Raw genomic sequence first — 7,024 nt, 5'->3', positions numbered from 1 at the left:
AAATCTTTATGCTCAATCGTAAAATATAACTTTGCCTAGCAGTGAGCTTTGCCCAGTGTTCGATTGTACAGTGCGTATTGCTTGGCAGGCAAATTAGCAAGGATCTACTTAACCTAATTCTTGGAGGGTGTGGAGGTCTTGAGACTTGCCACAGCCAGGACAAAGTTTTGCAGTGCAGCAGAAATAGTAAAAAGCTGCATTAATGGAGGCTTCAGGTGTTTCTTTCCCATTAATAGAAGGAAGAAAGAACATGGATCACAATGGCACCTCTTTATCTGTGGACATATGCTTCACAAACACTTACATGCTGGTTTATGTTACAAGTGAGAAAGTATCGTAGCATAACCTTGAGTGTTGTGGAATAAAAATGAAAGTGTGGCTGTTGGCACCCTGCGGGGCCAAAAAGGCTTGAGAGCAAAAGCTTGTGCAATGCATAAGGGGTGCAACTGCCTTTGTAGGTCATTTGACATGCACAACATACCATTTCAGCTTGACTGTGCTGGAATAGCAGCACAAAATAGCACTACCTATGTCAGCAGTCTTCTCATTTCCTTTGCTGTAGCCCTGTACAGCATGCAGAGCTGAGAAACCATTATCTCAAAATGCTATTACGCTATTGTGAATGGGTGTTCATCCTATGTGCTTACCAGACATGAGCAATCACAAGATCACTGCACTAAGTTTGTGCGCTAGTAATTGATTGTGCACAAGAGGTCTATAACTGTAAATGTGCTCTCATTGCTGGCAGTGGGTGTGAAGGAATCTGAATAAATTTATTGAGGTGGAAATTGGCTTGTTGAAAAATGCAAGGATAACAGTCCTTCAGGTTTTTGTGAAAGTTCTCTGAGCGACAAAGCAATCAGCCAACTCACCCTATACCTAAACAAACAATGGGAAGAAGGGACGGTCCCAGCGGAGTGGAAACACGCCGTAGTCGTCATGATCCCCAAGCCCGGCAAGAAACTCCAAATTGAAAACCTCAGACTGATCTCGCTAACATCATGCCTAGGCAAGCTGTACGAGAGAATAGTTACCCGACGAATACAAACGCATCTAGAAGACGGAGAATGGTACCCCAACACCATGTTCGGATTCAGGGCAAATTTATCAACCCAAGACATCTTGCTACAACTAAAAGAAGAGGTACTCAAAACAATGCCAAAGAACGGGGAGAACGTTGTCATGGCCATCGATATTAAAGGGGCCTTTGACAACGTATCCCATGCCGCCATTATGGAAGGACTTAACACCACCAACTGCGGGAAGAAGGTCCATGACTACGTTAGAAGCTTCCTCACGGACAGAACAGCGACGGTAGGCCTAGGAGACCTGCGAAGTGACACCTTTCAAACGCCATGCAAGGGCACTCCGCAAGGCTCAGTAATCTCGCCAATACTCTTTAACATAGGCGATGGTCAACCTCGCCAAGAAACTCAACAAAGTCCAGGGGATTAGTCATGCAATTTACGCAGACGATATCACCATCTGGACCGCCCAAGGCTCACTGGGGGAGAAGCAGGAGGCGCTACAAGAGGCTGCCACCTGCATTGAAGAATATACAAAACAAAGAGGACTTAAATGCTCCACGGAAAAATCTGAGCTCCTCAGAGTGGGTAGGCACCCTACGGATGCTCCACTCGAAATAAAACTAGAGGGCCAGAACATCCCGGAACAAAAGATGATCAGAATCCTCGGCATGTGGCTGCAAGGAAGCCGGAAGTGCAGTCATACACTCAGCCTGCTAAGCAAAGCGGCAGGACAAGTAGGCCGGATGGTACGGCATGAAGGAGGAGGACACACTCGGGCTAGTCAACAGCCTAGTGGTCAGCTGGGTAACATATTCATTACCGTACCATGCGACTATCAAAGCAGAAAAGGAGCAAGCGGAGACAGTACTCCGGAAGGCATACAAAACAGCTCTTCATCTCCCAAGAAATACATCCAACGACAAGCTCATGCAACTCGGAATCAGCAACACCTTCGAAGAATTAAGAGAATGCCAGCTCAAGGCACAAATACGAAGACTTAGCAACACGAGTGGAAGGGCGCTCCTGACAAAGCTAGGTCGGGAAATAGAAAAGCCACAAAATAGCAGGGCCGCAATACCAGACCCGCTAAGAAAGAAGCTATGCATACAACCTATCCCCCGAAACATGGATCCAAACCTCCATGCTAACAGGACGAAACGAGCTAAATCTGAACACATCGGTTTTACAAGTGTCCATGTGATACGCGTCAAAACTTTTTCCAGGAGACAGGTTAGGGCAGAATTTTATGAGAGGAACATGGGGCATCGGGACAACACAGTCTACACTGATGCCTCCCTATACCCCCAAACACACAAAAATAGCGCGGTAGCAGTAGTTGTAAATTACCACGGAGAACACATCACAAGCCTCACAGCCCAAGTATCTAACATAACGGAGGCAGAGGAGATTGCTGTCGCCCTGGCAGCGAATGAAGGATATAGGACAGGGAGATCCCTTAACATCTTAACGGATTCACAAGAGGCGTGCTGGAACTATACTAGAGGCAGAATTAGCAGCACGGCACTCAAGATCCTCAGTAGAGCTCTGCTCCCTGAGGGACGACCAATACACAACATAATCTGGCTACCGAGTCACGCAGGGATCAGGGGCAATGAAGGGGCAGACAACCTAGCTCGAGGAATGACCAGCCGAGCAGGAACGTCATTAACCCCGAAGGGGCCCCAGATTAATTGCGGGGACAGCTATTCGGAATTATTAAACCTATATAAGGGGCTAAGATTCCAATACCCCCCACCACATGAAGCATTATCCATGGAGGAAGCCACAGGATGGCGAAGACTGCAAACAGGCTCCTTCTCAAACTTATACATATTAAACAAGATGTTCCCCACACAGTATAGCACCAACTGTCCGTGGTGCGGAGCAAAACCAACACTATATCATGTCACATGGGAGTGCGGAAGAAATCAAGCATTCCACAAACACAAAACACCAAGTGCGGAGCAATGGGAGAGCCAGCTCACCAGCTGCGAGCTAGGGGTCCAAAGGGCCTTCATAATGAAGCACACGCAAGCGAGATGGCCCGACTCAGTGGAGCCCTGAACTAGGGGCCCACCCACGGCCAAGGAGGACCCAAGCTTCAAGACGAAGACCTCGTCCTCTACCGCTACTACTTCCTAAAGGAACCAATAAAGTTTTTCATTCATGTTCTCTTCTGCTTTGGTTGATGCGACTCGGAACTTCGTACTGAAGTCACTCTTGTAAATATTTAGTAGAAAGCCAATTCAACTGCATAGCAAAACTGGGGGAACTTACACACATTCCTGCCTGTCCCCACTGTGGCATTCTGAATAATGTGCTCCAGTGCTTAAAGGGGACACTGCTATTGGCAATTTTTTCTTGACTTATTTATATTATATTTTTATCATATTGAAATTTTGACTACTCACAAAATTTCACTGTTGTATCTCCAGAAAATTGTTTTAATATATACAGGTTCCTCTGAATCTGGTGAAAGAGGCCTGCAGAGTGAAGAAAATGTGACAAAAGGCTGGTGCAACATTCATTGCATTCCTACTGGCATGCTACAGGTCTGGGCATTCTTGGAATTTTTTTTTTTTTTTTGCAAAGCACAAATTTTGGTTTTAGAATTTTGCGATGCAGTGTCCATTGACGTATCCAGAGAAAGAAATTTCAAGAAAATGGGAATTCACATTTTAAAAAAATTGTCTTGACCTCCACAATGATCTTACGTTGCCTAGCCACTGTTCATGAAGCAATTTTTAGAGTACTACTTACCAGCCAATGTTCAGCAATTAAACATTGGGCATAAAAAACGAGGTATGCAAGCGGATATAACAATTCTTTAAAAATCGATTTTTTTTACCATTTCTTGGGATTTCAAAGTCCGCGTCCCCATTCAAGGGACTGAAAACTCAATCTTAAGGAAATTTTTTTTTTAACGCAGCGGAGCACTGCTATCTAAGGTGGTGGATTCTGCAACGTTTTGTTGGAAACGCTGTAGAAAACTTATTACAATATTTGAATCTATGCATGTGCCCTTTTTTAAGTATCCGGATGCTGGAAACCATGACAAGCAAGTGCGATGGCGATTGCACGTCTGCAAAAGCGGTGTACCAAAATCCAATACAAGTCTTGGCCTGCAGACAGTAATAAGATACTTTTAGTATAGAGTAGCATCTATTTTAGTTTCCACACCCAAAGCTTTTATGGCAGTGATGTACGCCTCATCGACAAAAGTTTTTAGTAGACTGTTGTTGCCATTCCATCCGAGAAAGTCAAAACGCTATGGCACCATCTAGTTGCGAAAGCTAAAAGCGCATGGTCAACGATGCCAAGAGAAATATTGCTTTTCATATAATAGGATACAACTTAAAAAAAAAACAGCAGTTAACTCTGGGCCAGAATGTGCAGTGTAATGTATTACTGCGCTAGCCAGTCACAAAAGTAAACGAAATCAGCTTTTTAATGTTTGACTTATATTGAACAAACCAGGTATCAAAATTCTAGAGCTTGCAACCTTTTTCTCGTGATTAGCTTCTTGTTAGGTGACGAGAAGTTTTAACTACTTTTTTGTCGTGGAGGAATTATGTGTGCAGGTCCTAAATGTGGGCCTAAAGTTGTATACAACTATAGAAGGGCGCACTGGAGAGAGTGTAAACTAATAAAACATGGCGAACACTCCTGAAATAAAAAAACACACTGCACTTAAAACAAGTGAGCTATATTTTACAGATATGTGGTCACACAGTGGGCTACACTGATAATGGCAGGTTTCACTGCAAGATGCTTTTTATGTGATTTCAATTCAAAATTATAAATCCTCATTTCAGTGCTTAATTTTTGCAATACGAGGCACAATCTTTTCATTGCTACCATAATCTCTTTCTCTAGAAGTTATAACTGAGTAACTTCTTAACTAGAAAATTTATTTTATTCAAAGTTGAGTGCACTGCTAGAAAGAGGCTCAAATTGTCTATTTGTTTAACCTTCTAGGGTATTATATATTGGGCCATTCCATACGAAATATCCCAGACCTCTAAAGCGACCACCGCTGATTTGAAAAAAAATTGGCTAGTTGGCGATTGAGTTTGAACAAAACTACTTTTCTCAAAAAAAAAAAAAAAATGCCGATGCAAGTGCTCTTTGCAGTTTCTGTGAAGAAGCAAAAGTTTGTCAGAGTTCAAAATTTTGAAATCAAATGTGAAAAGGTAGAAGAAAAATCTTATTTTAAAATATTTCACTTCTGTTGTTCTTTATCAGACTTCATAAATGAAGACACACAAGAATTTTCTGCATTTCCTTTGTTCAGTAAAAAGGCAATGTGGTGTTTAAAATTTTTTACATAAACGTTAACATCTCAGCCTACAATAATTTTGTTTCTGCTGCTCTCATCTTTTACTGTAGTTTATGCTATAATTTGTGATTGTTAAGAGTACTTTTAAGAAAGTTACTTCCACATTTTGCATAAAGTGACTACAGACCTGAAGATAATATGAGAGATAGCTCATAATACACACAACTTCGTTGCTTGTAATCTAGAAATTTCAATTCGAGTGAACTTTGTTTGGAGAGAGGAAAAAATTTTTGCGTCTGGAAACAACCTCATTGCTAATGTACTGCCAAACTGTGTTATCGCTGTAGAACATGTGTGCTCAATATGAACTGCAAAGCACAAGATGCGATATATATTTAGGGAGCTCAGTTCACAAAGCAGTGCAAGCCAAATGTGTTGGAAATTGTTGGAGTTGGCTGTCGATGCAAACAGCACAATACACAAGTCTGGTGCTCTTTGACATGATGGTAAAAGCGGAAACCTAGTTGGTTCCCCATCAGACACGTTGCATGCACAATAGTATGTGACGCCACCTGTTTTTCTGGCACTAATATGCACTGTGGCTCCCTAACAAGCGAATATATGCTGTGCTGCTTGATGTCTGTATAAATACACCGTTAGCACTGCAGGCACATGTGTGTTCTGCAGTGAAAACAGCCGCACTTTTCATTTTCCTGTGCTGCCACCTCGCGTACAACGCTGGAAGCTCACTGGAAGGGTACTGTGCGCCCAACCCGGCCGGACTGAGTGCCCTGCGGAGCACGTTTTGTTGGAATCTGTCAATGATGGCGTGTCCTGGGCAGCACCTGGTGCCTGGAGAATTTCGAGGATTGACTGATGGCTGGGTGCGAAGTCCGAGGCAGGCTGCTGTGCCCACCAAAGAGCAAATTCTTCAGTATATCCGATCATCCGGCATGCAATGCGATCGCCAGCTGAGCAAGGGCAGCCGCTTCAGAGATGAAGGCTACATTCGGAACATAATGTTCAATGAAATATCCCCGATCAGTGAGGTTCGCGTTTTCCGCTGTATATGCCTGCCATCCATGAAAGGTGGATACTACATCGAGCACGCCGTAGCACAGAAAACAACTGAGGACAACAGTTTTCACAAGCAATCGTTGTGCTCAAAGCGCTGCCGAATAGCTACAACGAGCTATAAAAGCACAAGCCGTACTCACAACATGGCAGCTTTACTAGCATTTCAGTTTATTTTCCCACAGCACATTGCTGCATACGTAAAACAAGCATGCGCGTCCATAAAGACGAGCGCGAGAGGCGCACATTGAGCTATTCCGGCGATACCACGCAGAGCTCTTCATCATGGATATGATGCGAACACACGCATAACGCATATTCTTCTTCTGCCTCTTGATACGTGGCACATACCCAAACGAGGGGATGGCCATAGTGTAGTGGCATAAACAAGGAAATTTACATAAGAGATTATGGCTAAATTTTAGCACCATGCGTGAATGCTCTCGTAGCTTCTTTTTCGTTGTCCGCTCCATCGCGCGTTAAAAGCGGCTGGCTCACAGCACTTGGCCTTCTTGCTTGAGAAAGCAAAAAGCGTCGTAACGAAGTCTGGGTGCCGCGGTGACATTTGAGGCCTTCCTCTGCCCATGAATAAAACATTTCGTGATAGACTGCACACGCATTGAAACACAGTACCTCGTCACGT

The sequence above is a fragment of the Amblyomma americanum genome, chromosome 1 (genome assembly GCF_052857255.1).
Source record: "Amblyomma americanum isolate KBUSLIRL-KWMA chromosome 1, ASM5285725v1, whole genome shotgun sequence".
In the NCBI taxonomy this organism is placed as follows: domain Eukaryota; kingdom Metazoa; phylum Arthropoda; class Arachnida; order Ixodida; family Ixodidae; genus Amblyomma; species Amblyomma americanum.
This window is presented reverse-complemented; position numbering follows the sequence as displayed.